The 14,134-nt window shown below is 40.1% G+C and overlaps 1 long non-coding RNA gene across 1 annotated transcript in view; it reads left to right on the forward strand.

Moving 5' to 3' along the window:
- Nucleotides 1-1,148: 1,148 nt before the first annotated feature.
- LOC139356565 (uncharacterized) overlaps nucleotides 1,149-14,134 on the forward strand; it is a 67,019-nt gene continuing 54,033 nt past the window's right edge. Inside the window, exon 1 of the long non-coding RNA XR_011608572.1 lies at nucleotides 1,149-1,253. This is a non-coding gene — a long non-coding RNA (uncharacterized lncRNA). The remainder of the gene's footprint in view (nucleotides 1,254-14,134) is intronic.

The following is a 14,134-nucleotide window of genomic DNA, read 5'->3' on the forward strand; positions in this document are numbered from 1 at the left end:
AAGAGGTGAAGGTAGAACTGCAACCCAGGTTGCCCAGTCCGAAAGTTCGATCACTAATAGAAGTTTCCCACCCATCCCTAATCGACAAATTCTCAGTACAATAGAAAATCGTGTTTTTGTTTTTGTTTTTTTTTTTGGTTTTTTGTTTGTTTGTTTGTTTGTTTGTTTGTTTGTTTTTTGAGACGGAGTTTCTTCGCTCTCGTTGCCCAGACAGGAGTGCAATGGCGCGATCTCGGCTCACCGCAACCTCCGCTTCCCGGATTCAAGTGATTCTTCTGCCTCAACCTTCCGAATAGCTGGGATTACAGGCATGTGCCACCACGCCCGGCTAATTTTGTATTTTTAGTACAGACGAGTTCTCCATGTTGGTCAGACTAGTATCGAACTCCTGACCTTAGGTGATCCGCCCACCTCGGCCTCCCAAAGTGCTGGGATTACAGGCCTGAGCCACTGCGTTCGGTCTCAGAAAATCGTGTTTTTAAAGCTCTTTCAGTTGTAATATAGTACAGTTCTGTGAGGAGGAGAGCTCTGAGTGCCTACTAGGCATCAGGCAATTTTTCTGTGCTATATACCCACATCTTCCAAACAACCTTATGAGGTCAGTAATGTTATTATCCATGTTGTACAGATGAGGAAAATGAGGCACAGATAATAGAAATAATTTTTTAAGCATCTCATAACTAACCGACGGTGGATTCAAGCCTATAAAATCGGATTGCAGTCTCTATAGCTTGTCTCTTAAGCCTTGTACGTCAGAACTATTATACTTCTTTTAATTTGCAAAAGCAAAACAAACATGAAACTAAATGGAGGTATTATAGAAGTGGGGAAATGGAGAGAGGTGGAAGAGGGCTTTCTGTGTTCAGTAGCAAGGGAAGTGGCGGCAGCTGGCAGTGAGTGGATTAAAATGTTACCACGGAAAGCGCCAGTTTAACTCTGGCCTTGAAATCCTGCCAGCACGCTTCCCAGAGCGTTGCTCCAGGTTGGGTGGACAGGATGGACATCCTCGGTGTTGCCCGCTCTCCATCGCCCCCGGGTGCCGGCGTCCGCCGTTGTCTGGACTTTGGCGCCGGGACCCGCGGGGTTGAGGCGCCAGCGCTGGAGGCGGCGGGGAGTTAGCGACCCTCCGGGGCGGGGGACCACCCCGCACATGCGTCCTCAGCGCCAGACCCTGCGCCGGAGGCGGACACGGATCCGACGTCAAGAAGTGGGCACTGCCCGCCCCTTTTTTTGTCCGTGCCCCTCGGTGCTGGGTGAGATCCTCCAGCACCAGGAGGCGGGAGAGGGAGTGGCTCGGGTGTTGAAGCGGGATAAGCTGGAGGCGGTCGAATCCACCTGCTTCGCCCGCGCTGGCTCAGGGCACTCCGAGCGGGCGCGCGCTTTCCCGCCGGGGTCGTCTGAAGGTCGCGGACTTTGTCCCGCTCTGGAGTTTGTTGCGGATTTGGGCGTGGGTGTGGGTAGGAGGTCCCTTCCTGAAGCCCCGAAGAGCAAGAGGGACATAAGTTGGCGCCTTTCTCTTCCACTACTTTTTTCAAAAAGTAGTGGAAAACCACGGTAAAAACGGAGTTCCCTCCTGGGCTGTAGGGATGCGGGCCGCGGAACCCCCCGCCCCAGGATGTCCCCCAGGGCTCTAGGCTGGCTTCTGTTGGGGCCTCTCCGGGACTGGCTGGGCCGCCCAGGCCCGCCCCTCCCCAGTCCCGGCGCCCTGGGCCCTCTGGTTGCAGGCGTAGCGATTTGCAGCCAGGGCACGCGGGGCAGGTGCAGACTCTGTTGCCGGGGACCTACTCGCCTCCCTCCTCCTGCCTTTCCTGCGAGCGGGGCAGGTGTCCGCTCCCACCCCGACCCCCAGTTCGCGGCCAGAGGGCTGAGCCGTGGTAGCTCCGCGTTGAGTGGAGACCCAGTTGGCTGCCGTCCCGCCGTTAACCCCCGGCAAAGGCGGGAGAGATCGGGGTGAGCGGTCAGTCCTGGAACCTGAGAACGTTTGGGGAGCACGACACAGTCCCGGGAAACCGCTGCTTAACCTCCCTCTCCTGCGTTTTAGATCCTCTTTTGACTGTCCGACATCTGATACTCCTTACTGTATTGTACACTTAAGCATTTGTTAAGAGGATAATCTCATATTGAGTGTTCTTACCACCATACAAGAAAATAGAGTCATGTTGACTGTTTCATCTCCAATTTTAGGAATCTGTACATGACCTAATTTAAATATCCAAACTAAAACAGTATCTTAGTGAATATTCAGAGGGATGCACTGACTCGCTGAACGCTAGAATTTTTCTGTGTTCCACAGTCTGTTGGAAGATGCAACCATGCCTTTTCAGAAAACTAAATCCGACTAAGAGGTATTAAACAGCCTATGTTCTGAGTAATTACACTGACAGTTTACAATGAAGGGGCGTGGGGGAAAGAAGATATTATGACGGACTGGGGTCCTTTGAGAACATAGCAAAGAAGGGAGGGAGTTGAACACCTGGAAGTCCAGTTCGGGAGAGATGCCTGACAGAAAGTTGATCCAAACTAGGGGGAACAGGCTCCAGGGAAGATGGGGAGGGGTAAGGTGGCCACTGAAAGCGCCTTTTTGGAGGTGTGTTTTAGATTCAGGTTCCTCCATAGCCTTTTTCTTTTTAAAACATATTTGCTCTGTTCATTTCTTTCTCTTAATAAATGTTACCTCTGTCCAAACAACAATAACTTTTCATCAAATAATATTTACCTGCACTTTACAGATTTTCTAAAAGTCATAATGGCTTATTGCTATAGTCTGGATTAATTCTTCACAAAGGAGATAAATATGACAGTGGTTTATCAAAGCAGGAGTGTTTTGTTATTGTTTTAATACAATTGACCCTCTGTATCTGTGGTTCTGCATTGTGGATTCAATCAACCAGGGCTGGAAAATATTCGGAGAAAAAAACAGTTAAAAATAATACAATTAAAAACAAAAAAAAATACAGTATAACAACTATTTCCACAGCATTTACATTGTGTTAGGTATTTTAAGAAATCTAGAGATGATTTAAAGGGCATGGGAGGATGTGCAATGTGTGTAGATTATATGCAAATACAAGGCCATTCTATGTAAGAGGCTTGAGCATCCTCAACACCTAGTTGGTAAGGGTGGAGGTTGTGGGGGGTGGTCTTGTAATGAATCCTAGGTGATATCCTGGAACAACTGTATTCTCCTACGAGCCTGGCTTTGTTCAGACATTTTTTTCCTCAATATTTGCCCTCAGTATTTCTTATAAAAATAAAGTAATGCTGTAAGGAGATACAAGACAGAGGAGATTCCTGATTTGGAGGATCTTTTGATCAAATTGTGGAAATGTACAAACAAGAGAGAAATAGTAAAGCAAAGTATTTTAAAATGGCACAGTATAGATTGAAACAAATGGCAAGGAAATGTAGAAGAGAAGAGTGATTACAGAGAGATGTACTTCTGGATGCCAAACTAAGTTCTAATGTATAGCTTTCTTTTCTAAAACGTACCGTGTTAGTCTGTTCTCACACTGCTGATAAAGACGTGGTAATTTATAATGAAAGGGTAATTTATAAAGAAACTGGGTAATTAATAAAGACTGAGTAATTTATAAAGAAAAAGAGCTTTAATGAACTCACAGTTCCACATGGTGGAGGAAAGCAAAAGGCACATCTTACATGGCAGCAGATAAGAGAGAAAATGAGAATGAAGTGGGTTTCCCCTTATAAAACTATCAGCTCTCCTGAGACTTCTTCACTACCACGAGAACAGTATGGGGGAAACTGCCCCCATGATTCAATTATCTCCCTTTGGGTCCCTCCCACCACACGTGGGAATTATGAGAGCTACAATTCAAGATGAGACTTCAGTGGGGACACAGCCAAACCACATCACATACTATAAACCCAAAGTACTTGAGACAAGTCTCAGTCAATTTAGAAAGTTTATTTTGCCAAGGTTACAGATGCACCCATGACACAGCCTCAGGAGGTCCTGATGACATGTCCCTAAGGTGGTCAGGGTACAGCTTAATTTACACATTTTAGGGAGACACAATACATCAATCAATACATGTAAGAGTTACATTAGTTCCATCTGGAAGGGCTGGACAACTTAAAGATGGGGGCTTCCAGTGTCATAGGTAGATCCTAAAATTTTCTGATTGACAATTGTTTTAAATAGTTATTATCCATAGAAAGGAATGTCTGGGTTTGTGGAGACCTCAGTTTTATCATGTAGAGGAAGGCTCCAAGTACCAGGCTTCAGAGAGAATAGACTGTAAATGCTTCTTATCAAATCTAACGTCTGTGTTGATGTAAATTCTGGGGAGCTGTAATGAGGCAGGTCCAACCCTCTCCTCTATCATGTTCTGAACTAGATTTTAAGGTAACTCTGGAATGCCCTTGGCAGAAAGGAAGGGTCCATTCAGATGGTTAGGGGCCTTGGAATTTTATTTTTCTCTTACAATACATATTGGGTTTAATAATTTGACAAAGTATAGGTAGTTTGTGTCAACGAAGGTTTTAGAGTTAAGTTACCTCCCTGCATCACATCGATAAAATCAATAGTAGATGAATTGCACAGCTGTTTTTAGGCATGTATTGAAACAGACCTGTAGGCTTTGCTTTGTCTTGTTTTGTTTTGGCATGGTTCTCGAGGCAGAAAACAGACCAGCTGAAGCAGAGTTTCAAGGATACCAATCAATTACACAACTAACAGTTGCTGTAACCAGAACTTCCTGCATGTTTAACCACTTTTTTTACATGACACCTATCCCCATTTTGCTCCAACCAACCATCAATGTCAGTAAATCCACAGGCTGTAATGATGACTATGCTATTATGAGATATTTTATTTCTAATTAGAAGGTATATTGTGCATTTCTTCTTTATTTGCTATAGGACTTTTTTGAGGAAATTGTGAGGAATTCCATAAATCTGTATGTTATTGCCATGATTAGAGAGACTTTTCTGTTGAATAGACTAGAGATTCTCAAAATGTGGTCTCTGAACCAGCTGCATCAATATCTTCTGAGAAGTTTTTAGAATGCAAACTCTCAGGTACCACCTCAGCCTTACTGAATCAAAAATTCTGGGGTGGGACCCAGAAATCTGTTTTAACAAGCTCTCCAGGTGATTCTAATTCATACTGGAGTTTGAGAATTACTGTAATAGACCATAGTAGGAGGCTTCTCAAAATGTGGTCTGTTGATCATTGCAACAAAAACATCTAGGGTGTTTGTTTCAGGAAAAAATGCATAGTTAGTACTATTTCCTCTTTTCCTCAACCATACTGCATCTGAGTCTGTGATTTGCAGGCTGGCCAACTGCATAGCTAAGTGGCTCATCAGTTAATTCACACACATAATGAAGTTTTACAATCCTTATTGTAGGAGTCACTGTGTACAATGTGTGTGTGTGTGTTTTGAAGTCAATTTATCTATCATTTATTAAAGGAAATGTACACTCAATAAATAACAGGCAGAAGGATAAAATGGAAATATTGGTTTCTTATGTACTGGGAAGGACTAAAGATTAGGCTCCTCCCCACTGAGAAATTAATTTTTCAGTTGCAAATAAGGCTGCCTCCAGATTTAGTGCACTATCTATCAGTAATACTCAAGAACCCTGGTTCTATTACTTACCAGCTCTGTGACACTGTCGTTACTTAACTTCTTTAAGCCGTAGGCTTTCTCATCTGTAACATGGAAATCCTCCTGGATGAATTTTGGGATTTAGCTTAAATGCCATCTCAAAGAGACCTAACCTGACATTTCAATCTGGAGTAGTCATTGTGACATGCACAGTCTCTTCATGGGACTTAGGATCTGTTATTCTTATTTATTTATTTATTGGTTGGTTGGTTTTATTTGCTTCCACTGGAACATATGATGCATGAGGGCATAGAATTTGCTTATTTTGTTCACTCTTGTATGATCAATAACTAGAACATAGTTGGTATTTCACAAATATTTTTTGAATGAAGAATTGACTAATATAAAGACTTGTTCAGGGCCTGGTCATGGTGGTAGCTCTATAAGTGGTTGGAGTATGATAGCACAAGTACATGGGAAGTACTAGGGAGCATGATGGAGTTACCTGGCTAAGGCAAGTCCACAAATTAGAGGCTTGCCTTTGTTTTCTTGTATGATTTATTTTAAAAATATCTTTCATTTTTTTTAATTTCTGATGCTTTCTGAGTTTTAGCTGTGCACATTCTGTTTTCTTCTCTTGTGTGATTAACCAGTTGGTAAAATTTGATATTTGTGTATATTTGATATTGATTTATTTTACAGAATTAAATTTTCTACCTATGTGCAAATAAATATTTATTGTACAAATGAATGATGAAGTACGTGTCCCAAGTGATGATAATTTTTAAATTGCATTGGAATTACTTCTAATGGGCTTAGAATTTTTCCTCCCCCAAATGTTTTTCTTCTTTATGTAAGAAAAATTCTTAAAAACACAAACTCTACTATGTGCAGACTCTCATAATACTTGCTAATAAACCAGCATAAATAATTGTTAATTTAGGTGCTAAAGGAAATAATCTGGTAGGAAGGGGAAAAAATAATGATGAAGGATATAAAAAGGGAAGAATTGCAGGATTTATGTCCTTGCATAGGAAAGAGAGGGAAGAATTAGTACAAAAGTGGAGGGATGGGCATTAGCTTGGAGTCAAGATGATTTATCTATACTATTAGGAAGAAAAGCTGTTACAATTACTTTGTAAATTAGTTAAAAGAAGAAAAGAGAAGAAATATTTTTACTGTTCTTTATAATTACAAAAACATGCTTATTATCCCTCTTTGTTTTAGTGTGGATTCAAGTTCCTGCCTGGAGTTACTTGCTTTTAGCCTGAAGAGCTTCCTTTAGTATGTCTAGTAAGATGGGTTTTTTAGTAACAACTTCTGTTCATTTTTATATATTTCAGAATGTCTTTATTTTGCCATCATTTTAGAAAGACAGTTTTGGTAGAAATAAGGTCTTTGGTTGACAGTTACTTTTTGATCTTTCAGCATTCTGAGTATGTCATTCTCCTACCTTCTGTCTTCATTGTTTCTGATGGAAAGTCAATTGTTAATTTGAATGAGCTTCTCTTGTATGTGATGAGTTATTTCTCACTTGCTGCTTTCAAGATTTTCCCTTTGTCTTTGACATTCAACATTTTTGCTATGATGTTTCCTGGTATGGATCCCATTGCACTTATCCTAATTCGATTTTGTTGAGTTTTGTAGATGTGGTGAATAAATGTTTTTCATCACATTTGGGAATTTTTCAGCCATTATTCTTTGAATATTTTTTTATGCTCCATCACTTCCCTTCTCTTCTTCTGTTATTCCCATGTCATGTATGTTGGTGCACTTAATGGTGTCCCTGCATTTCTGAGGTTCTGCTCATTTTTATTCATTACCTTTTCTCTCTATTCTTTAGATTGCATAATCTCTATTGATCTGTCATCAGATTTTCTGATTTTTTTCTTCTGTCCTCTGAAATCCACTATTGGGTCCCTCTAGTGAATATTTTGTTTCAGTTAATGTACATTTTTACTTCACAATTTTCATTTGGTTCTTTGAAAACTTAATTTCTGTCTTTTTATTGATATTCTCTAATTGATGACACATTGTCATCGTACATTTCTTTACTTCTTTAAGTATTGTTTCTTTTAGTTTTTGAAACATATTATAGTAGCTGCTTTAAAATCTTTATCTGCAAGTCCACCCTCTGGTCCCATTCAAAGGCAGTTTCTGTTGCCTGTTTGTGTGTGTGTGTGTATGTGTGTGTGTGTCACACTTTCTTCCTTTTTGCATATCTTGTAACTTTTTTGTTAAAAAGAAAGCTAGACATTTTAGATAACACATTGTAGCAACTCTGGCTACTGAACTTTTTCAGGCTTGTTTTTGATGTTGTTTGCTTGTTTATCTGTTTGGTGACTTATCTGGACTATTTTTGAGACGTCTATTGTACCTTCTGTGTGCAGCCACTGATGTTGCTTCATATAGTGCAGCCTTGGACACATGCACAATCTTTCTATGACGATGGTGGTTTTAGAAGGGTTCTGTTTTACTATTTCTTTGATTTCTTTAGTAAACTATTTGCTTCTCTTGGTATCAGGCTCAGCTGTAAGCCAACACTAATTGCCAACTGATTACACTATTGTTTTTGAGAATGCCCTAGGGCATAGATTGCTCTCCAGTTGCATATAATTAAATCCAGTCCTGTTTCCAGAGGCAGTCTGGAAAACCAGTCTTTGAGATTTGTTCTAGCCTCATGAATGCTCTTCCTAACTGTCTCTTTCCCTGATTCTCTCTGGTAAAATTCTAGTTGGTCTATGATTTCACTTATTGCTCTCGTACCCTTTTTTAGTTGCTTACTACAAAATCTCCGTTGTTTTCAAAAACATCCCTAGGTTTGAAAGTTTCCACACTCTATTCTATATAAAGTAAATTTTCTTAGGGAGCGTTTTGAAGCTTTTTGTTTTTATTGCCAGCCTTTCCCCCTGGGCATGACACCCTGTTTACAAATAAGGCATTTGTGGGGGCAGTAGCCTCTGATCATCTTGGGTTGCCTCTCCTGGCATGGAACCTCTGCCCTACTAGCAAGCTGAAGGTGAGGATAGCTATGACAAACTGTACATCAACTAATGGCGTAAGTCCATAAAGGAAAACTCTGCTGATCAAGACTTTGGGTAATATGTCATTCTAGACAGCCAAGGTTTACAAATAGCTTAAATCATTTCCATTTTAAAGCTTTAATCCTTGTGGATGTGAAACTTTCTCAGATGTATTATATAATTCTCCAACCTTATTAAACAGATCATACTAATTTAATTTCCTTTTGCTTTATGATCAGGAATTATTGTAAATATTAAGTATTGTGGAATGCTATAACATGGTGATATTCTTAGACTTATTGAACAGGAGGTAACTGACCCCATGTTGAAACAATTATGAGTTAATTGCGTGCTTACATTTGGGAGATTTCCTGTAAAATTTAAATTTAATTTATTTTGAAAAATCAGATCTGTGTAGCTTTCATTTCCATTTGGCTACAATTGGCTAATGCTGAGCAGTGGCTGTCCCTTGTATTAGGTTGGTTCGAAAGCAACCAACCTAATAAAAGTTTTTGCATATTTGCAAAAGCTGCAATTACTTTTGCACCAACCTGATAGATGGGCATGTGTTTTCTACTTTATCTCAGTCTTCACCCCTCCTTATTGTTATATACAGGGTTCCTTTACTCATTTGCCTGCTTTGCTTACCCTCTCCCGAAAGTATCAGAGTTTGGTCTTCCGACTTTTTATTTTAATTGCACATGGAATCCAGATAGTCACAATTCTAAAAAAAAAAAAAAAAAAGAAAAGAAAAGATGGGAGGGGCCTGTAAAAGAGGTAGCAGGCTCTAAGTGAGACCACTAAATGAACCTCGTGACACTTAATTTGACCACTCAGAGGCCTTCTAAAAAATTACTTGTGGCTGGGTGCGGTGGCTCACGCCTGTAATCCCAGCACTTTGGGAGGCTGAGGAGGGTGGATCACAAGGTCAGGAGATCGAGACCACGGTGAAACCCCTGTCTCTACTAAAAATACAAAAAATTAGCTGGATGTGGTGGCAGGCGCCTGTAGTCCCAGCTACGTGGGAGACTGAGGCAGGAGAATGGTGTGAACCTGAGAGGCGGAGCTTGCAGTGAGCTGAGATTGCACCCCTGCACTCCAGCCTGGGCGACAGAGTGAGACTCCGTCTCAAAGAAAAAACAAACAAAATTACTTGTAACTTAAAAAAAATTTACAAACTAGTTTCAGATCAATGAAGTTTCTAGATAGCTAATCTTTTAAAAAGGAAATGTCAATAGAGGACTTCGATGATTATCTTCGAAACTTAATGGATAGGTTGGATGTAGTTTATTCACTGCATTCAAAATTTTTAATAAACTAATTCACAGTAGTTATTTCATATAGCAAATATCTGGTCCTTTTCTGAACTTCCATTTCTTTCCCCATGATTTAGGCCTCAAAACTTCTTTCTATACTCCTGTAATAGCTTCCAGATTTTTCTTTTTACCTCTAGCTTTTTGTCTTTGGTTTTTTTTTTTTTTTTTTCTTTTTGAGATGGAGTCTTGTTCTATAGCCCAGGCTGGAGTGCACTGGTGTGATTTCAGTTCACTGCAACCTCCACCTCCAGGGTTCAAGCAATTCTCCTGCGTCAGCCTCCCAAGTAGCTAGGATTACAGGTATCTGCCACCATGGCCGGCTAGTTTTTTTAGTTTTGGTAGAGACGGGATTTTGCCATGTTGGCTAGGCTGGTCTTGAACTCTTGATCTCAGGTGATTCACCTGCCTCAGCCTGCCAAAGTACTGGGATTACAGGTGTGAGCCACCGTGCCTGGCCTTCAGTCTATTTTTCTTGTTTGTTTGTTTTTTTTTTTGACAGAGTCTCGCCGTCACCCAAGCTGGAGTCCAGTGGCACGATCTCCGCTCACTGCAAGCTCTGGCTCCCAGGTTCACGCCATTCTCCTGCCTCAGCCTCCCGAGTAGCTGGGACTACAGGTGCCCGCTACCACGCCAGGCTAATTTTTTGTATTTTTTTTTAGTAGAGATGGGGTTTCACTGTGTTAGCCAGCATGGCCTCTATCTCCTGACCTCATGATCTGCCTGCCTTGGCCTCCCGAAGTGCTGGGATTGGAGGCGTGAGCCACTGTGCTCGGACCTTCAATCTGTTTATCATACAGTTGCTGCAGTGCTACTTTGAAACCCAAAATCTTATAGACTATTTTGGCTGGCTGTGAGGAATTTGTTAGCATGTTGTTTAATCAGAACCAATGTAGTAGAGTTCACTCTGTAATGAAAACAAAACTCTAAGATACTCTATATGCTAAATACAAAGCAAACCAAGAAATGCAGGCTACAGATTTTGTTTCTGTAACTGCTTATGAGATATTAGCTGTAATTAATTACTCTCTTTCTCTACTACACCTTCTAACATTACCTTGGACTTCAGCTAGGAGTTCAACTGGGCAGGGTTCCTTCATTTCAGTAGAATTGGGTAGAATTGCTATAGTCTTCCATTAATCTGTATCATCAAGCAAAGTCATAGAAGGAGAGCCCTTGGCTTTCACAGTACAGTCCCTGACTATATTTCTCAGGGGTCACAATTGAACTCTCTTCATGAAGCAAGTATGTAAACACAGCTGACAGAATAGGCAATATGGTAACTTGGAAAGGACCGGCTTTCAAGTCCTATCTAAGCTGGCCCCACACATGGCTATGAGGATCAAATAGAACCCAGTTATGAGTAGGGTATATAGCTGAAATATAATATATATGTTTGTGTATATATATAAATCTATATATGTGTGTGTATATGTGTGCAAGAATATACTACAGTCTCTGGCAGGTAAAAGCAAACATTTGTTATTTTATTTTGTTATTTAATGGTTATTCAAAAAGAGAAATATGCATTCTATAAGGTAGTAACTGCCTGTCAATTACCAGGTAATATGTTAATTTACAGCAGTAATAAGACTACATTAGAAATTGGAGTCAACACTGAATTTCAGTTATAACAATTAGGTGCCATTTTCATATACCCATATATCTTCTATGTGTGCTAAACTGGATAATTAATGGAGGGTATAATATAAATTGCAATAGGTGCATCTTTTGAGTATTTGTAATGGCATGATCATCTGCAGTTTCCAAGTCATGTAGTTGTGGCTTTTTGTTTGCTTGTATGATTGTCAGGAGAATTGATAGTGGCTTCAGTATTTTCCTTTGAAAATAGGCTTTGCTACATGATCAAAGAGTGAATGTAGAGGTACTGTTAATTGCTGAAGCTATTACTCAAGCTTTATAATTAGGAACTAGGGAAATAACCAATGAATGGGATTAAGACATTCCTGAAACTACTGTGAGGCAAACTCAGGACAGAATAACACTTATCATATGGATTCCATAGCCACCACACTGCACAGTGGGATACAGTGGCAGTGTGGATCCCCAGACATTAGTGCTATTTTAGTGCCTGTATTTGATCATCTAAAAAAAACAAGTTTGGTATGTTTCCCTATTCCCAAGACACAGTTACCCAGATAAAATAGCCACATATATTTTTGGAGAAGGTTCAGAGTAAGATTCAAGAATACAAAATGATATTAATTTGGCATTTTCTCTCAATGGTACCCAACCCCTTTCACTTAGAGGCTGCTGGGAGTGAACTGACTCAGGATCTAGAACAGTTTGAGAGGCAATGTTTGAGCAGAGTAACTTTATCATGCTGGTGTTCACTAGATTTGGATTCTTTTTTTCTGTTTTACAAATCAGATATGACCTTAGTGATTGCTTATTAGTTTCATTCCTGGGACTTCATATTTTAGCCAGAATCAGAGATCTTTTCATGAATCAAGGTTTTCTGTACCACATGTGTCCTAGTGCCTGCTAATGTTGATGATAGCAGCTGATTTCCGTCATTTTGGGCTCCAGTGAAAATTGCTGAAACTAGAAAGTCTTTTGCATTTGCTCCACTTGCTGAATAGATTACTGGTCTGGAGATCACAGTGAGTTGTCAATATTTAAAAGACTGGTGTTTTCTCCCAAGTGTCTTCATGCAGCAAGAATGGAGATTGATTGGGGTTCTAATGGGCGAAGAATGAGGAGACAAATGGGTGAGATGCACAATAAATCTAGCATTCCACTTTTCAAAGTAAGTGCATTACCTGTGCCATGTTGAGTTCTTATCCTGGGTACTAGAACAACAGTGAGAGGAGGTCATAAATGAATTGTATATGCAGTCATCCCTCAATATCCCTGAGGGATTTGTTCCGAGACACCCATGGTTTCCACAATCCACAGATGCTCAAGTCCCTTATATACAATGTTGTAGTATTTACGTATAACCTATGTACATTCTACTGTATACTTAATTTTTAAATTTTATTTATTCATTTTTTTTTTTTTTTTGAGACAAGGTCTTGCTCTGTTGCCCAGACTGGAGTGCAGTGGTGCAATCACAACTCACTGCTGCCTCAACTTCCTGTGCTGAAGCCCCTCAAGTAGCTGGGACCACAGGTGTGCACCACCACACCTGGCTAATTTTTAAATTTTTTGTAGAGACAGAGTCTTGCTATGTTGCCTATCAGGTTTTGAGTTCCTGTCCTCCAGTGATCCTCCCTCCTCAGCCTCCCAAAGTGCTGGGATTATAGGAGTGAGCCACTGTGCCTTGTTGCCATATACTTTAAATCATTTCTGGATTACTTATAATACTTAATACAGTGCTTATACATTACTTCATTTTCATGGATTTAACTTAGTATTAGGTGCAGTGGAAAATTCTAGCTTTGCTTCTTGTAACATTGTGGATTTTTTTTTTCTGAATATTTTCAATCCTTAGTTGGTTGAATCCATGGATAGGGAACCCATGAACACGGGGAGCCAATTGTGTTTCTTCTGCAAGAGAGTCAAGATAACCTCAGGTAAAGAAAACTTCATGGTGTTTCTGAGAGATTTGTGTTTCTGTAGTTCTCTATTTCTTCCAATACTTCTTAGATATCAATGTTAAACTTGTTAATATCTTACTGTTTTTTTTCTGAGTAGTGTTTTAATGTTTACAAAAGTGGTCTATTGAGATAGTGTCAATTTATCTGGGTCAGTTTGGAAATCCATAGCATAAGTTTTTGTGTTTGACTTTCTATGAGCTCAATCTTAAAGGACATCAATATGAGACTTGAAGCAGGTTATTAAAAGGTCCTCAGTTTGATTTCATACCTTGAAGGGAGGGCTTTAAAATGGGAACTTTTAATTTTCGTTTTGTTAAGTTCCTTTACGTTGTTCAAAGCCACTATTTTCCCCAACAGTCTAAAAATCTTCATATTCACTTTATCTTGGTAAATGGCAGCAGCTAATTGTCCCACCAGAGCTTCACCATCTGAGATGACTACAATTGAAAACTTGACTTGTTTTGCAGTTTGTAGCAATCAATGGCTACCGGTTTCCTTTCCTGGAATTTGAAGTAGATTTTTATTTTCATTGGACTTACCTCAACCCAATAAGTAAATGCAAATACGGCAAATATGCCTAGGATTCCTTTGCCTGAATTCTACACTGGTACCAATTTCTCTAATTGTAGCATCCATTAGTTGCAAATCACAGAAACCAATTC

Source organism: Macaca nemestrina, chromosome 10 (genome assembly GCF_043159975.1).
Source record: "Macaca nemestrina isolate mMacNem1 chromosome 10, mMacNem.hap1, whole genome shotgun sequence".
Classification (NCBI taxonomy): Eukaryota; Metazoa; Chordata; class Mammalia; order Primates; family Cercopithecidae; genus Macaca; species Macaca nemestrina.